The 18,829-nt window shown below is 37.1% G+C and overlaps 1 protein-coding gene and 1 long non-coding RNA gene across 8 annotated transcripts in view; both read left to right on the top strand.

The window, feature by feature from the left end:
* RASAL2 (RAS protein activator like 2) overlaps positions 1–18,829 on the top strand; it is a 384,725-nt gene that overhangs the window by 77,816 nt on the left and 288,080 nt on the right. The gene's annotated exons all lie outside the window — the stretch shown is intronic.
* On the top strand, positions 210–5,717 carry LOC145504699 (uncharacterized). 3 transcript variants are annotated; one of them, XR_014052441.1, is made up of 3 exons: positions 210–979; positions 2,786–5,291; positions 5,662–5,717. It is a non-coding gene; the product is annotated as an uncharacterized LOC145504699 (long non-coding RNA). The 3 variants fall into 3 exon arrangements; XR_014052442.1 differs by having other exon boundaries at positions 439–936; positions 2,750–5,291; XR_014052440.1 differs by lacking the exon at positions 210–979 and having other exon boundaries at positions 2,713–5,291.

The following is an 18,829-nucleotide window of genomic DNA, read 5'->3' as shown; positions in this document are numbered from 1 at the left end:
TGATACATCCAGTGAGAGATTATTTTCTTCTACCAACATCTGGCAAAATATTTTCTAATTTAGTGAGGTTTTTTTTTTTAAGGCTTTTAGCCATGTGCACGCTAAGAATGTGCATAAGCTACTAGTTACTCGTGTTTTATGCTATTTAAACACAATGACAGAGTGACAGTGGACTTGAGCCCAGAAGACGTGAAGTTTAAATTAGAGAGGCAGATAAAGAATGACAGAATGAGAGAATGAGGATTTATAGTTTCCTCTAACTGTTGTGAAACAGGTCAATGATTTTACTGTGCTTTTTTCCTTATTGTTGATATCCATATCATACAAGACAGAAATAATTTCCAATATAAAAGATGAGCTTTTTTTTCAGATAATCAAAATAATAGATTTTTCAGTTACTTGAGAGTACTATTTTGAAATCAGCAGTTTGCATAATTCAGTTCTTTTTAAAGTAGGTGTATGAGAAAGAAAGATCTAAAAACAGACTGCTGCTTTTAAAGGGGAAAACTAGTTTTTAACTATGTCTAAGAGCATTTTTAAAAATAACAGTTCATCTTGGATTTAGAGTGTGTTTTCAATGTTAACTAAACAACCAGATTTTCCTGTCAACTTTGGAAACTGCTGAGGGTTAGCTTGATTCATGCCATAAGCAGATGGCATCTTGCTTCTGGCAGAATGGGCAGAAAATTCCTCAAGCACCCACCTGCATATGTTCTAGTCTTCATAAAATCCTGTGTACTTTTAAACTTAAATACTCTCTACACTTTTAGCACACTGATTAAAGTTGAAATCAGAGATAGTACACAAATAGCTAAGGGTTAGTCTTATTTCAGGTTCTGTGACAAACTAAAAAAATGAAAATGGTAGACTAGAAAGTAAGCTGTCTTATTACTGGCAAAATAATGCATTTTTATGCTTTTCTAAGTGGTGCTAGTGGTAGAGAACCTGCTTACCAATGCAGGAGACATAAGATATGTGAGTTCAATCCCTGGGTTGGGAAGATCCCTTGGAGGAGGGCATGGCAACCCATTCTAGTATTCTTGCCTGGAAAATTCCATTGACAGAGAAGCCTGGCCTGCTCCAGTCCATGGGGTTGCAAAGAGTCAGACATGACTGAGTGACTAATACACACATACACAGATATACTGTTGTTCAGTCGCTAAGTGTATTTGACTCTTGGCAACCCCAAAAACTGCAGCACGCCAGGTTTCCCTGTCCTTCACCATCTCCCTGAGTTTGCTCAGATTCATGTCCACTGAGTCGGTGATGCCATCCAACCATCTCATCCTCTGTTGTCCCCTTCTCCTCTTGCCCTCCATCTTTCCCAGCATCAGGGTCTTTTCCAGTGAGTCAGTTCTTCACCTCATGTGGCCAAAGCACTGGAGCTTCAACTTCAGCAGCAGTCCTTCCAATGAATATTCAGGGTTGATTTCCTTTAGGATGGACACGTTTAATTTCCTTGCTGTCCAAAGGACTCTCGAGAGTCTTCTCCAGCACCACAGGTCGAAAGCATCAATTCTTAGGCTCTCAGCCTTCTTCATGATCCAACCCTCACATCCATACATGACTACTGGAAAAACCATAGCATTGATAATATAGATCTTTGTTGGCAAAGTAATGTCTCTGTCTGTAGATATATTGGGTTGGTCAAATAGTTCTTTAACTATTAAGTTCTTTAATATTAGTTCTTTTAACATCTAATGGAAAAACCTGAATGAATGTTTTTGGGCAACCTAGTGGATATATTCTCCAAGAAGAAAATTAATCAGAAATCTTATTACTAGAAGCCTTTTTTTTTTCTTTTCACAACTTCAGCTTAATATCCAGAGATAATTCCTTTAAAATACTTCATAAAGGACCAATTCATAATCAAAAGTTTTCACTAGTAATCTGGGAGAGGGTACTTCTATTATGAGTATGATATTTTCTACTCCCACTTTCATGTCTCATTTTTAAATTTGGGATTGTTCTGCCTTGAATGGAACTTGAAAGTCTCAGCAATAGCACTGCTAGCTTTGGAAGTTAGTAGAAATGCATAACGGGCTCTGTATTTCTGAGATTTTTGCCTATAAGTCTATGTTTGACCTCACAGCAGTCAGTGGGGCTGTCTGTACCATCGTATGAACAGTGGATAGTGGGTCACCCAGAATGAACTCTTTTGTAGTCAGTTCGGTTCAGTCACTCAGTCGTGTCCGACTCTTTGCGATCCCATGGACTGCCGCATGCCAGGCTTCCCTGTCCATCATCAACTCCCAGAGCCCGCTCAAACTCATGTCCATCAAGTTGGTGATGCCATCCAACCATCTCATCCTCTTTGATCCCCTGCTTCAGCATCAGTCCTTCCGATGAATATTCAGGGCTGATTTCCTTTATGATTGACTGGTTGGATCTCCTTGCCATCCAAGGGACTCTCAAGAGTCTTCTCCAACACCACAGTTCAAAAGCATCAATTCTTCAGCGCTCAGCTTTCTTTATGGCCCAACTCTCTGTCCATGGGACTTCCCAGGCAAGAATATTGGAGTGGGTTGCTATTTCCTCCTCCAGGTGATTATCTTGACCCAGGGATTGAACCTGTATATCCTGCATTGGCAGGCAGGTTCTTTACCACTAGTGCCACCTGGGAAGCCCCAAATCACTGTACATGTTAAAATATATTAAAAAACTTCAATTTCCATATATGAGCTGTAGAACATTTGACATAAGCATGACTAGCATGTACAGTGATCTGGGGCTTCCCAGGTGGCACTAGTGGTAAAGAACCTGCCTGCCAATGCAGGAGATACAGGTTTGATCCCTGGGTCGGGATAATCACCTGCAGGAGGAAATTGCAACCCACTTAAGTAATCTTGCCTGGGAAATCCTGTGGGAAGAGGAGCCTGGTGTACTATAGTTCATGGGGTCACAAAGAGTTGAATATGACTGAGTGTGCACACACACAGTGAGTTAAAGTTATTTGTGGGTCTATAAATTTATTCTTTTAACTACAAAGCTAATTTTTGTTTAAATTTAAGATTTCTAAGATAATGAAGAAGAATCAGTGACATTATCTTTAGTTTTCATCTTTTATTAGAGCCTCAATAGAGCAATAGAAGCTATAATCTTTAAAATTATATTTAGCATTGGTATACACAGTTGCCTACCTGCCCTTTAAAATGTGCCGTTTGTCAATTTTTCTACATTTTTGTGACTAATTTTTTTTTGTTTTAAAGCTAGGGTGTACTCAAAGAAAAAAGCCTAATGTCTGTTTATATCTGAATATCTCCAAGTCTTACTTAACTGTAACGGTTACTATTTTCCCCCTCTGTGATTGACAAGTTGTATTCACAATTTAGAAAAATTCAAAGGGATCTTTGGTGACAGTTCTTATTAGAAGATTTCATTTTGATGAAGTAGTCATTTATTTTTATATATCTTTCAAATGAGGCTTTTCAGTAGGTTCATTCTTGGATGAGTTTATAATTGAAAAGTGTTCTTTTTAATCACTACAGTTGACACTAATTGCCTTCCTTTTTGGGTGTTTAATGGGTATGCTGACTTTTGAGTAGATTCAAGTCTTTATCTTTTTTTTTTTTTTTAAGTCTTTATCTTTTAACCTTAGAGGATGTATAAGACAAGAGATCTGCAGAAGTCTTATTGGTCCTGCTTATGAAATACTTATTAATTAAAGATTGCTCTCCACAGTTCTGAAGTTTGTTGATAACTTTTTTCTTACCATCTATTTATTATTGAATTTGCCTTTTAGGGTTTACAACCATATGTCGAGTTCCAAATGTAGAGAACGGTTTGAAGTTTTACCTTTAAAATGAAGGCTATATTATTTAATTATGGGGCAGCACAGTTTTAAAATGGGGATGGAGTTAGGTAGGTGGGCCTTTCCAAAAAGCAACTTGTAAAAATTACTAGGGTGTTTATGCTTGCCAGAGCACTGCCTTCTTAACATTCCACTTTTATATTTTAAAGAAATACACGTCATGGAAGAATGGAAGGTTTAAAATAGATTAACAGTTTGGCTAAGTGATTATGAATACATTTATTTCCACTCTTAAAATACTTAGTGTGTGACTATGTCCTTCCCCATCCTCCTCACCCTGATTTATTTTAGATTTGTCTTGGTTTAAACTTTTCCTCATTTCTGAACATATAAGTTGAAAATAGGCAATGCCTTCTATTACTTCGTTGCTAAGAAAGATTCCAAGACATTTGAAAGTAGATTCTTGATTGCATTTCATAAGAAATAGAATGTGGACCAGAGAATTAAACATTTATGGAATAGATTAAAGGGTCTTCTCTCTCTATTTTAATATAGAAAAAGATACAGTAAATTGCATTAGGAACTAGCTAGACTGATACAGAAATTCTGTGGTCTTTTCCTGGAAGAAATATGTTAAGACACAGTATACACATGTTTTGGTAGGAGCATAAAAGAGGAAGCTACAAAGTGAAGTCTAACAGCTGCTGTTGTGGCAATCGTTAAGTCATAGTTAATTCCTCCATTGCAATAAAATGTGTAATCAGAAAATGGAATATCTAATTAGAAACACACTTCTTAGGAGGATTAAAATATTTTTAATATTCATTCACATATGTAACTATTTAAAATTTTTCTCCCCTGTTTTATAGCATACTTTTCAAGGGGAGTTCTCTGGTGGGTTTTGGCTTTTTTTTTTTTTTTAATTGTTGGTCCTTCTGTGTTCACTTTTTAAGCTGATTCAGTTTACTTTGTCCTCTGAAAGACATACTGTTTACTTATATGTCATGCTTTTTTCATATATCTTACTTATTCAGGAATTCTGCTCTGTCTTTAGCCTTTTTTCAGATCTTCAGGTTTCAGATGTTAATCATTCATATATCAGCATCTGTTTACAATTAAACACACACACACACACTTATGCACGCATGCCCAAATGCACATACATAGCAGCATGGGTGTTTTTCTGTTTAAAATTATCAGTTCATTGTTAAGTTTTGTTGATTTGAATTATTAATCATTCCATTTCTTCCTTCCTTCATCATTTCTCACTTATTTTTATGACACTTTATCTCAGCTACTTTGAATGGGAGCAGTGAATTCATTTTGGTTAAAATTTCTTGGCACATGCCAAGAAATTTTATTCAACATAAATTTGCTTGTCTTCAATAAATTAATAATCAAGTAATATTTACTTAATCAGTAGTCAGTAAATTCATACACCACTATACACCAGTTGTTCCTGAAAGCATGCAGTCTTTTTCATATGAGATCTTAGTTCCCTAACTCGATTGCACCCTGCACCCTTCACTGAAAGTGCGGAGTCCCAACCCGCTGGACTGCCAGGAAGTCCCCTGAGTATGGAGTATTTTTATTCACATGTTATATATCTTTGGGCTTCCCAGGTGGTGCTAGTGGTAAAGAACCTGCCTGCCAATGCAGGAGACATAAGAGATACAGGTTCGATCCCTGGGTTGGGAAGATCCCCTGGAGGAGGAAATGGCAGTCCACTCCAGTATTCTTGCCTGGAGAATCCCATGAACAGGGGGCCTGGTGGGCTACAGTCCATAGGGTCACAAAGAGTCGCACATGATTGAATCCACTTAGCTTGCATTTATATCTCTAGGCCATCCAAAAGAAATATATTATCCTGAAAACAAGAGTTGAAAAGATAAGGAGGACTTCCCTGGCAGTCCAGTGGTTAAAACTGCATGCTCTGGGTCAAAAAAAAAAAAAAAGAAGAAACAAAGCATAACCCTTTTAAAGTAATCTGATCTATCAGCACATTGTTTCTCCTCATTCTTACCCTCACTTTGGTCCAGGTTTTGTTTTGAGAAGCATCAGTAGCTTGGAGTTCAGGCAAAAGAAGACTGAGCATCAAAAAATAGATGTTTTTAAGCTGTGGTGCTAGAGAAGACTCTTGAGAGTCCCTTGGACAGCAAAGAGATCAAACTAGTCAATCCTGAAGGAAATCATCCCTGAATATTCATTGGAAGGATGATGCTGAAGCTCCAGTGCTTTGGCCACCTGATGTGAAGAGCCGACTCATTGGAAAAGACCCAGATACTGGGAAAGATTGAAGGCATGAGGAGAAGGGGGCGACAGAGGATGAGAAGGTTGGATAACATTGTTGACTCAATGGACATGAGTTTAAGCGAAATCCGGGAGTTAGTGAAGGTCAGGGAAACCTAGCGTGCTGCAGTTCATGGGGTTGCAAAGAGTGGGACACAACTGAGTGACTGAACAACAACTTTAGAGTAAAATAATAGGTATTTCAATATGTAAATGCTCAAGCATGACTACACTAGAAGACACGATGAGGTAGTCAGATGCTTATTACACTTGGATATAGAATCACCATTGATTGTAGTACTGTCAAATGCAGGTGGATAAAGGTGTTTCCCATTCATTGGCAGTTAAAATCCACAAGTAGTGTTGCCATTGGTAACACCTTTCAAATAAGGTAAGCAACTTGGTAAAGTTCGAAACAAAATATAATCTTATTTGGTAATGGTGTTCCTAGAAATTCAGTATATATTCAGTTGTACAAAAATACGTTATATTAGTGAACTACTATAAGGCAAACATATATAGCAAACTCCAGGAGACAGTGATGGACAGAGAACCCTGGCGTGATGCAGTTCATGGGGTCGCAAAGAGTCGGACTCAACTTAGTGACTGAACGACAACAACAACCTTATATTTATTTGTAGAACAGATTTAAGTTTTAGGCTTAGATAATTATGAACTAGGTTTTCACCTACATGAATGGTAGAACATTCTTCACTGCATAGAAATAGGCATGAATTTCAAGATGTTTAACCTGCTTGTTCTTTCTTCTTCCTCCCTCCCCAGAATGGTAGGGAAGAAAGAGAACTCTAAACCTTTGTGACAACTTCTAGTTACTGTGGTAACTGAAAATACCCTCACAGGTTTCCAGAGTGCCTTCTAGGGGCACATAGCCCCTAATTTGAACCACCACCCTAGAGAAATGGTGAATAGGATAATAGTTCTGACAGTCCAGTGTGTCTGTAGTAAGCTTTTTGTGGCTTGTTAATAGTATTGTTGTTTCCGGAAATAACAATCTTCACCATAGGGTACAAGGAATAACTGAACTATAAAATAAAACACTATCATCACATTGTAGCATATGTCTAAATATAACATTTGCCTTGGCTGATAGTGTATATAAACCTATCATTCTTTTTTAGAGCAAAAGGTCCTAATCTGGGGTTTGGGTACTCCCTGAAATTACACAATTTAAACAAATGGTTCATAGTTTTGAATATGTAATCAAAAGAGCCTCTGAGGTCCTGATGGAATCTAACAAGTGTGGAAGGAGTTGGTTCCCTTTCTGTGAACCTTGGAGCACAATGACATTCCCTGAGGTTCACTGAGATTGATGGCTCAGATGGTAAAGAAGCTATCTGCAGTGCAGGAGACCCAGGTTCAATCCCTGGGTCAGGAAGATCACCTGGAGAAGGGAATGGCAACCCGCTCCAGTACTCTTGCCTGGAGAATTCCATGGACAGAGAAGACTGGCAGGCTACAGTCCATGGGGTTGCAAAGCATTGGACATGCTTGAGAGATTAACATGCATACACACACACCTTTACCATCATTTCTTCCCTTTTTGGCTAGCAAAAGTAGGGATTGAAATCCTATAATCGAGGAAATCCATTTTTGAAAATGAATTAGATTTCTTGAAACCATTTCATTAAAACTTAAGAGGAAAAGCTGACATATTGTCATTGAATCCTTATCCTGCCACATTCCAGGAGAGGAATTTTAATTATTGGGTAAAGCTTTCCAGTATATCAGTTATGACAAACAAGCTTAAAAAGAAGTATTTTGTATTAATAATCAAGTCTAACATTAAAACGGAGAAGGCAATGGCACCCTACTCCAGTACTCTTACCTGGAAAATCCCATGGAGAAGCCTGGTAGGGTGCAGTCCATGGGGTCGCTAAGAGTTGGACACGACTGAGCGACTTCACTTTCACTTTTCCCTTTCATGCACTGGAGAAGGAAATGGCAACCCACTCTAGTAGTCTTGCCTGGAGAATCCCAGGAACGGCGGAGCCTGGTGGGCTGCCCTCTATGGGGTTGCACAGAGTCAGACACAACTGAAGCGACTTAGCAGCAGCAGCAGCAGCAGCAGCAGCAGCAACAGCAACGTTAAAAAACATTCTTTTTTTTTGAATAAAATCTTTTCTCTTTAAGTCTCCCTCTCTTTCCAGTTATTCCTGTATGTATGACCATAGTTCATACTGTATGGAGAGGCAGTGACTGGTGGACAAATTTTGCTTAGTCGTTGTAGTCTTTTCCTTTGTTCTATTCCTTTTTCTAAGAAGTTGCAGACAAGTCTTTGTCTCCTAATAAATGAATATGATATGAAAAAAGCATTATCATATGATCTTTTTCTAATAGAGAAATCTATTAGACTTCTCTCTAAATGCTTAATTTAGGTCATTCAGTATTTCCTCCTAGTTGTCTTTTTAGAATATCTGTTTATCTCTTATCTGTATCTTTCTATGTCTTAACTATTTGGGAATTGGTTTAAGGATTTTTCTGTTCTAATATTTGTTGTATTTCCTTTTTTATTTGCCATCCAATATTAATACAAGATTCTAATATATTAAATTGGAAAAATCTAAATGCATTTATTTTTGCTGAAATAAAAATGTCTTTTCTAACACATATTGAATTTAAACTGAATGATGCTCTAAAATGTCTTTCAAGTAACTGTATCATTGGGGGAAGAAGAGTTAATGAGGACTTCTCTTTTCAGGGTGGCACCTAAGTTATGGATTCCATAAGTGAAGTGAAGTGAAAGTCGCTCAGTCATGTCTGACTCTTTGTGACCCCATGGACTATAAAGTCCATGAAATTCTCCAGGCCAGAATACTGGAGTGGGTGGCCTTTCCCTTCTCCAGGGAATTTCCCAACCCAGGGATCAAACCCTGGTCTCCTGCATTGTGGGTGGATTCTTTACCAGCTGAGCCACAAGGAAAGCCCAATGGATTCCATAGCTTAGATGAAATTGAACTGTTTCTAGACTAAATTCCCTAAATGATTAGGTTGCACTGGAGATGAGTTATAATTAGGTCAGTCAAGAAGGCCCAAACAGATCATAAATGAGAGGCTAATTAGTTTCCTGCTTCTGCTTCTGGATTTAAGCAGCCCAAAGAGTTCATGCGTGAACCCTTTGACTTTGGCATTTACTTTTCAAGGACAATTGCAGGCAGCAGCTAGTTCCTTGATGAGCTAAATTCAGCTCCTTCCTGAGCTCCTTTTAAAAAATAATTATCCTGCCAGATTTCAGCTTGAGTTGCCTGTTTTAAATCAGTAAAAATTACTATCAAATCCTGATTGCTATATGTTGCTTACCTAGAGTCGGTCAAGAGATGGTTTTAGGAAGGTTCTACTGTTCTGTGGAGCTCATGATACTTTTATAACTAAGATGAGATAGAATGATACAGTACTTGGCACATTACTTTCATAACTAAGATGAGATAGAATGATATAGTACTTGGCATATTACTGAGAATAGGGAAGTTCTAGATTTTAGAGCCGATGTCACTGATTTGACTACTAACTTTGGGAGAACAGAATTTCTTAAATGTTTCAGTTTTCTCAATAAAATGCCGAGAGAGATCTTAGATCTTCCATGATTTTTACATTTTTCCCCTTTTAGTTAAGGTATAGGAATGGTTAATTATTCCTACTTAATTCCATTCATTTAACTTAGAAAACTTTTATTAACTTTTTTAGGGGAGAAAGTCATATGATATGGAAAACATTATAACAACCTCAAGGCAATATGATGAAAGGGAAGTCCACTTCCTGCTCTAGACCCGCCCAGCTTTTCAGGCCTCTCTCCCAGAGCTAACCATTAATGCCATGGTGTCCATCCAGAAATATTCTGTGCATGCATGTATATGCCTACTTTTCACCAAACATATTTATATTTTAAACTTTATTTTTGTCACAGTTTATTTTGTGTTTATTATAAACATTGACATTCTTTTGAAAAATTACACATAATAATGGCTATGGAGCTTTATAGTTATTATCTAATAACTAAATTATTTAATTAATGCAGTTTATTTTGGTAGACCATTACTACACTTTTATCTTTATTAGAAAATAATTTATGATCAATATAAGGTTGGCCATAAAGTTCAGGTTTTGGGTAAGATGTTATAGAAAAACCCCAGACGAACTTTTGGGCCAACCCCATACTTTCATTCCATTTTAAAGATGGTGAGAAGGTATGTGATATCATTTCTGAACCTTTTCTTTTTTCAAACAACAATAGTAATGGTGATAGCACTTTATATTTTATGATTTTATTCCATTTGGTTCACACGTTTTAAAAATTTATTGTGTTAGAACTTTCTGTTTCCATATGGCATTGAAAGTGGGGTGATATTTTCAGAGTGGAAACATTCTGTGCTAAGGTTTTCAAGTTGGAGAAACCTGTCAGAACTGGTTATGTAGTGAAAGCCTCTTTGTTTTGTCTAGGCAATCAGTAATTTAGGTAGTTACAGCCTCTCAAGGCACTGTCCTTTTCAACCTATGCTGTTTTCCCCTATTGGCATATATTCCAGTTATATATTCAGATAAAAAACATTCATGTGACTCACATAAACATTTTAAATTCTCTCATAAATAAAAAAATACATGCCATTTAACTAGAATGGGCAAATATATTACATATATGCCACTGCTCTCCTAGGCTTTTGAACACCTGCTGACGTTTCATTTATAATCTTTCACAGTTTTCTTTTCTTTGAGCTTAGACTTGGCCTCACAATCTTTCCTTTTTTAATTTTATTTTTAAATTAAAATAAATCCTATTTTATATTGGCAATGATTTACAGTGTTGTGTTGATTTACAATGTTGTGTTAGTTTCATGTGTGTAGCAAAGTGATTAGTTATACGTATACATGTATCCTTTTTCAGATTCTTTTCCATCATAGGTTATTACACAGCACTGAGAGTTCAGAATTTTTTTTTTTTCATAACACCTGATCACAGGAAAATTTTTTAATGTCAGTGGAATAATAATTAGTGATAATTATAATAATAATAATAATAATAATTGATAAATGATAATAATAATTAGTGTAATTTAAAATTACAATTTTAAAGAGACTTTTGTTATGGTGTATAGTTATCGAAACCCTTGACCTCTCTGTGCACTGTTGCTGAATCAAATCTCAGAGACAGAGTTTTGGGTGAAGTAGAAAAGCATAACTTTATTACTTTACCAGGCAAAGGGAGACACATCGGCTTCTGCCTTGAAAACTCTCTTATTATATGAGTCTTTCTTAATAAACGCTTTAGACAGTTGATGTTGAATCAGAGTTGGTTAATCATATAATATTAAACTATATATAAAATTAAAACATGTAATATTGTATATATTATATTAATATATTATATATTAATTGTAATTTTAATGTTCTACTTGGAGGATTCTATCAGTGTAGACTATTATATGGTAAACATATCTGAAATGTGCTATCTCTGGAATTGCCTTCCTCGGAATATTTCCTTCTTTTATATTTTTTTTTAAAGGTACAGTGGGTAACATGAGTAGGTGAGAGAACAGTGTCATGCATACAGGATGTGATACTGTCTGAGAATTACTCAAAGTCTCCCTGCTATTGAGAAAAAACAAAGTGCCTGAGTTAGGCCTTTGGAAGCTAATACATTCAATGGTACCAATAGGCTTCAATACGATATTTTTCTTAAATTTTGATAATACTGTATCCAGCAGTTTTATTAGGGATTCAGTAGTTATGCTGTGATCTTGAATTACATCTAACGTTGGTTAATATGTCTTGAAGTTTAGTTTGTACTAATTTGTGGATATCCTTCATTCATTCAACTACCATGTGCCAGAGACTGTGCTACATCCTGAGGTTATAATGATGAACACAAATAGACAGTTCCTGCTATCATAGAGCCTGAAGTTTAGTTACACAAATAATGGATATGTAAATATAAACTGGTAACCAGTGTCAAGAAAAGGAATGTGGCTTTCACTGGGAGATAAGGCGGGGCTTCTCTGAGGAAGTGATATTTGAATTGGGATTTAAAGCAGAGGGAGCACTGGGAGAACATTTTAGTGTGAAGGAACAACATTGGAAAGGCCCTCTGGAGTGATGAAGGATCGTGTGTTAGAAAAACTAAAGAACCAAATAATGCTGAGTGGGAAGGGTCATTGGTGGTGTTAGATGGTGCCAGAAAGGTAGGCAGGGAGGAGACCTACAACTTTAGTATAAATAGCTAATTTAAAGTGACTACCATAGTGTAGCCACTCAGTCATGTCTGACTCTTTGCGACCCTGTGGACTGTAGCCTCCCAGGCTCCCCTGTCCATGGGAATCTCCAGGCAAGAATATTGGAGTGTGTTACCATTTCCTTCTCCAGAATTTAAAGGACCATAGAACTTGACTAATTCTAAGTTATTCTGTAAATAATTTTTGTAGTTAATAATAGATAATGCCCCATAATGCTTTATTTTCCTGGGCTCCAAAATCACTGTGGATGGTGACTGCAGCCATGAAATTAAAAGACACTTGCTCTTTGGAAGAAAAGCTATGATAAACCTAGACAACATATTAAAAAGCAGAGACATTACTTTGCTGACAAAGGTGTGTACAGTCAAAGATATAGTTTTTCCGGTAGTCACGTATGGATATGAGAGTTGGAGCGTAAAGAATGCCGGGAGCCAAAGAATTGATGCTTTCAAACTGTGGTGCTGGGGAAGACTTTTAAGAGTCCCTTGGACAGCAAGGAGATCCAACCAGTCAATCCTAAAGGAAATCAACCCTGAATATTCATTGGAAGGATGATGTTGAAGCTGAAGCTCCAATGCTTCAGCCACCTGACGTGAAGAGTCAACTCATTGGAAAAGACTGTGATACTGGGAAAGATTGAAGGCAGGAAGGAGAAGGGGACAACAGGATGAGATGGTTGGATGGCATCACCGACTCAATGCACATAAATGTGAGAAAACTGGGAGATGGTGAAGGACAGGGAAGCCTGGTGTACTGCAGTCCATGAGGTCGCAAAGAGTCGGACATGACTGAGCAACTGAACAACAACAACAATTATTAAGTTTTAGACTAGAAAAACATTTCCAATCTTTTTTTTTTTTTTTTTAAGATTATTTATTTATTTTTGGCTACACTGGGTATTCATTGCTGCACAATAGCTTTCTCTGGTTATGGTGAGCAGGGTCTACTCCGGGTGTGGTGCATGGGCTTCTCATTGCAGTGGCTGCTCTTGTGGAGCACAGGCTCTAGATGTGCGGGCTTCAGTAGTTGCAGCACGCAGCCTCAGTAGCTGTGGTGCATGGACTTAGCTTAGCTGCCCTATGGCATCTGGGATCCTCCCAGATAGGGATTGAACCTGTGTACCCTACATTGGCAGGTGAATACCCAACTACTGGGCCACCACAGAAGTCGCAACATTTCTAATCTTGATGTTCATCATTTCATAAAGTTTCAAATTATTCATAGCTAAAACTTGAATCTCATATTGAAGAGTTTATCTCTCTTATTATGGTTTTCAAGTTCTATGTTGAGTGTTGCTTATTGAGTTGATTTTTGGCTTTTGGAGTATTAGTGATCTTAAGACTTGCGTCAGTGATGAGAAAGGAATTTGAGGACTTCTTAATACCAGTGCAAACACTTAGACATTAGATTACTGTAAAAAAATGAACTTCAATAAAAGTAATAAATCAGCATCAGAGGATATATAGGACTGAGTAGGAAATGTGGGTACTAATCGCTTGAAACAAAGAATGTGAAAATAAAATTATTTAAATAATTTGTTTCATTTATGTGATGTTTGCAATAGAGCAGTAATCTGAAATGAAAACCTGGTATTTATACGAGCTGAAGGAAAAAAACATTCAAATCATTATTTGATGAAGGGAGGAAAAGCAGTATCTTTCTAAACAGACTTATAAACACTTTTTACTCTGAGACACGTGGAGGTGTCCAAGTGATCTTTTTAAATGAAGTATTGTAAGTCAGTTTGTTATGCATACACTATAGGCAAGAGATTTTGCTCAAATTTCTGAAGTCTTCAGTAAACTGGGAAAGCTTCAAACACAAGACCCAGGAGTATGGATTACAATCCAAGATTGTTGGTGACAATAATCCCTTCTCTTCTACCACTTTGTTTAGGAGAAGGTCACTTTTATAATAATAAAAATAATAATGAAAATTAAAATTTTGATATTGCTTTCCACACTAATTTAAATTTCTCTTTTTCCAGTGGAAGCCAAAATCTTGCTTCAGTGTCCGAAGAAATAGTGAACAGATGATCCTAATGGTGAACCTAATACATGCTTAATTATAGTTACTGAAAAGCATTCGTTGCTCAGTTGTGTCTGACTCTTTTGCGACCCCATGGACTGTAGCCTGCCAGGCTCCTCTGTACATGGAATTCTCCAGACAAGAATACTGGCGTGGATAACCATTCCCTTCTCTAGGGGATCTTACTGATCCAGGGATCAAACTTGGGTCTCCTTCATTGCAGGCGAATTCTTCATTGTCTGAGCTACCAAGGAAGTAATTATAGTTACTAAATTACCTCCATTCATGACTTCCCTTTTATAATACTTCCTCATAGGTCTTGTGGCTTTCTGAATCCGTCCAAGTCACTACTCAAAAACTCTGCATTTATATGATATGTAGTAGTGACTGATGGGCTTCCCAGACGGCTCATTGATTAAGAATCTGCCTGCCAATGCAGGAGCTCAGGAAGTGCAGGTTCGATCCCTGGGTCAGCAAGATCTCCTGGAGGAGGAAATGGCAACCCACTCCAGTATTCTTGCCTTGAAAATGCCATGGAGAGAGGAGCCTGGTGGGCTACAGCCCATGCGTCACAGAGTTGAGCACGACTGAGTGACTGAACTCGTGTACACAAGTGTTGGCTGACAACTTAAACAGAGGAGATCATAATTAAAAGGGAACCTGGAGAATTGGAGACGATGCAAAAAAAAAATATTGTTCCCATTAATTGAGGTGTATTGTATGGAATACTATTTTAATTTTTCCCATTTATAAATTCTGAAGGATCGAACAACCCTACTAAAATAAAGGTGAACTTTTTTTTTTTTTAATTTATTGGGGTATGGTAGCTTTACAATGTTGTGTTAGTTGCTGCTGTACAATGAAGTGAATCAGCTGTCTGTGTACATATATCCCCTCCCGTTCTACCTGCCGTCCCACCCCTCTAGGTCGTCACAGAGCACGGAGCTGAGCTCCTTCTGTCATATAGCAGGTTCCCACTAGCTATCTAACTTACACATGATGTTGTATATATGTCAATCCTGGTCTTCCAATTCATCGCGTTCCCCTCGTCCCACCCTGCCATGTCCACATCATCTGTTCTCTGTGTCTGCATCTCTATTCCTGCCCTGCAAATGGGTTCTGTTACACTTTTTCATTATTGATTTCATAGCTTACATGGCTTTTTTAATGCTCTGCTTTCAGATAGCCAGACTCTGTAATACCATAACAATGTTCCATCTACCACATACTAAATGTTTTATATACGTCTGGAATTTTGCTAGGTGTTTTACTTAGAGTATTTGAAATTCTTGCAACATATTTTCAGAGTTGATGTTATCAGCCTGTTTGAGAAATGTGGAAACTAAACCAATATTGTGTAGATGCATGCTCAACAACTGATTCCTTAGTTTAAAAAAAAAAAAAGCCCTGGTATGAAGCATTTGTTAGTTTCTGTGGAGCAAATGCTTCCATCATGGCTGATTCCAAGCTATCAACTAGTTTCAGATGAAGTCAGTGAAGAGAGCTTGGGAAGAGAAGGGAATGTTTGGCCCTCCAGCAGTATGAGCAGGCTCTAGTGTACCACTGACCTTAAAAACAAAGTAACTTCTTTGAGGAAGGCAAAATTCTCACTCCTGTCAGTCTAATTCTAAAGACTATTCTTTCTCTACAATACTCCTCTTCCTTTGTGGCTAAAAGTAGAGTACTGCTCTTTTAACTTGAGAAAATAAAGAACTGGAGGAGAAGGAATTGAAAAGTGGGAGAGGGAGAAGGAGGAAGAAAGGAGCTTTAAGACTGAAATTTGAGAGTAACTGATTCAGACCATGTTGGAATGGGGGAAGAGTCAAAAATCACTTTATTCAAAATGGTAGCAAACGACTGTGATTTTTTTCACTCTCAAGAGGCCGCACAGATTATAGAAAAGATAATAATGGCTACCACATCTTAAGTGGGATTGTGTTCAGACAACCCCCTTCCTGCAACTGATTATCTATTGTTACCACTCTTATTCACTCTGTCTTCAACCAGTGACCACATCATTGCATATAAAAACAGTCCAACAAAGTAGCTAATGCAGATAATAAATAATGATCTTGTATTCATATGACACAGAAAGTGATCACAATTTTCTGGGGTAAAAAAGAAAGCCAGATATCCTGTCGTGTATTCAGCATTTGCAAAACTGCTTATTGTTACAAATAACAAGGAGAGAGAGAAAGGGTTTTAGAACACATCTAGAATGAGTGTTCATTCACTTGAGTTTTACAGAGACTGATTATGAAATGTTAATATTTATTAATGTGGATGCTCTATCTATAGTGAAATTCTATTTCTACATGTAGCATTGAGATGTATAAGATACCAGGTTAAAAAGTTTTTCTGTTTGTTTATAACCAATCACTGGAAAACACGTATTTTACTAAAATGTTCTGAGTTATCTTAATAGTAGTTAGCTTCTTTCATGAAGCATATAAAGGCTGAATTGAGCCAAGTGGCATTAACACCCAACAAGAAAGACAACACATTTTTAATTTTATAAATCTTAACTTTTCTCACTCTTGTAAAATAATCTGGTATCAAAATAGGATATTGGAAAGAAGAAAAGAAGGCACCGTTACCCCACCTTAGCCACAATTTTTATAGTTGGTTTTGCAACTAGAAGTATCTAAAATGTTTATTTAGGAAAATACTAAAATAATCCCAAATGGGGACTTTATAAAAAGGAGCATAGTATAGTGAAACACATTTTGTGCACAAATAACCATAGCTTGCAACAGAGGTACCAGTTAAAGCTGGAGAGAAGAAACTGAAATTTAGGCCAGTTTTGATATCAGATAAGATATACATGCCATTCTAAGTCATTGGATTCAGTGACATAATGTTAGTTATAGTATTTTCTTACCTGTTTAATGTCTCTAGACCCTGCAGTGATATCACCATTTCACTTGTGATGTTGGTAGTTTGTATCCTTTTTGTCTTGACCGATCTGATTAGAGGTTTTTCAATTTTATTAATTTTTCTAAAAATCCCCCAGCTTTTGTGTAATTTGTATATAAAATTTGATGTATTTATTTTTGACTGCATTGCACAGCTTGCGGGATCTCAGCCCAGGTTCGAACAGGGATTAAGACCAGGCCGTGGCAGTGAAAGCCCAGAATCCTAACCATTAGGCCACCAGGGAACTCCCAATTTATTATAAAAATTGAGAGATAATCAATATATAACATGTATAAGTTGAAGTTGTACAAAATGTTGATTTGATACATTTACCTTATTGCAGTATGATTGCCAGTGTAGCTTTAGTTAACATGTCTATCACATCACATCTTTATCATTTCTTTTTTGTGGTGAGAATATTTAAGATCTAATTTCTTAGCAGTTTTGAAGTCTATAATACAGTATTGTTGACTATAATGTCTATGCTTGCATTAGATCTTTAGGACTTAACCATCTTCTCGTTGTCAAGTGTGTACCCTTCCCAGCTCCCTGATCTGGGGAAGAAGTGTTTGTGACATCAACTAGTGTTTTACTTCCCCCTTCCTTTTCATAGCAGGCCAGTTATACTTTATCCTCTCACCGTAAATCCCTACACGTTGAAAATGCCAGCAACACTTTGAAGACAAGAAAGAGGTAGAAATCCAAGGTAAATGGCATCTTGATCGTATCTGTATTTTGTGCACTGCATGATTTTTCTTTCATAATTTACTGATTGTTCCAGAAAAAAAGAGAGCCTGTGTGTGTGTGTCGAGAGAGGTAGTCAATATGTGTAGACACTGATGTTGTTATACTTTCTTTAAACAAAATTTTCGTGATAGAATAATTTTAGATTTGTATAAGAATTATAAAGATACTGCTGCATTCCCATCTATCCACACCTATTTTCCTCATTATTAACATCTTACTAATGCACATTTGCCACAACTGATGAACCAATTTTGATATATTATTATTAACTATTGTTGTTATTTAGTTACTAAGTCAAGTCTGACTCTTTGTGACCCGTGACTCTTTGTGACCCGTGAACTGTAGCCCACCAGGGTCCTCTGTCTGTGGAATTTCCCAGGCAAGAATACTGGAGTGGGTTGCCATTTCCTACTCCAGGAGGTCTTCCTGATCCCGGGATTGAACCCACGTCTCCTGCATTGGCAGAGTACCAGTGAGCCATGAGGGAAGCCCATTATTAACTATAGTTCATACTTTATTCGTATTTCCTTAGTTTTTACTAAATGTACTTTTTCCATTCCAAGATCCTCTCCAGGAAACCTCATTACATTTAGTTGTCTTTATTTCTTGAGGTGTTTCTTGGCCATAACAGTTTTCGGGCTTTCCTTATTTTTGTTTTTTTTCCCCCCATCAATTAAATTTTGTTTTGCTTTCTTTTTTTTCATTTTTAGGCTTTCCTTGCTTTTGATGACCCTGACAATTCTAAGGAGTAATGGTTAGGTGCTTCAGTTGAGGTTCATGTATCATTTTTCTCATGATTAGACTTGGGCTAGGAGTGTTTTGGGGAGAGATACAGAGGTGCCGTTTTCATTAGATC

Source organism: Giraffa tippelskirchi, chromosome 5 (assembly GCF_054371585.1).
Source record: "Giraffa tippelskirchi isolate mGirTip1 chromosome 5, T2T-mGirTip1v1.2.pri, whole genome shotgun sequence".
In the NCBI taxonomy this organism is placed as follows: domain Eukaryota; kingdom Metazoa; phylum Chordata; class Mammalia; order Artiodactyla; family Giraffidae; genus Giraffa; species Giraffa tippelskirchi.
Note: the sequence above shows the minus strand (reverse complement) of the source record. Positions and strands in the feature narration are given on the sequence as shown.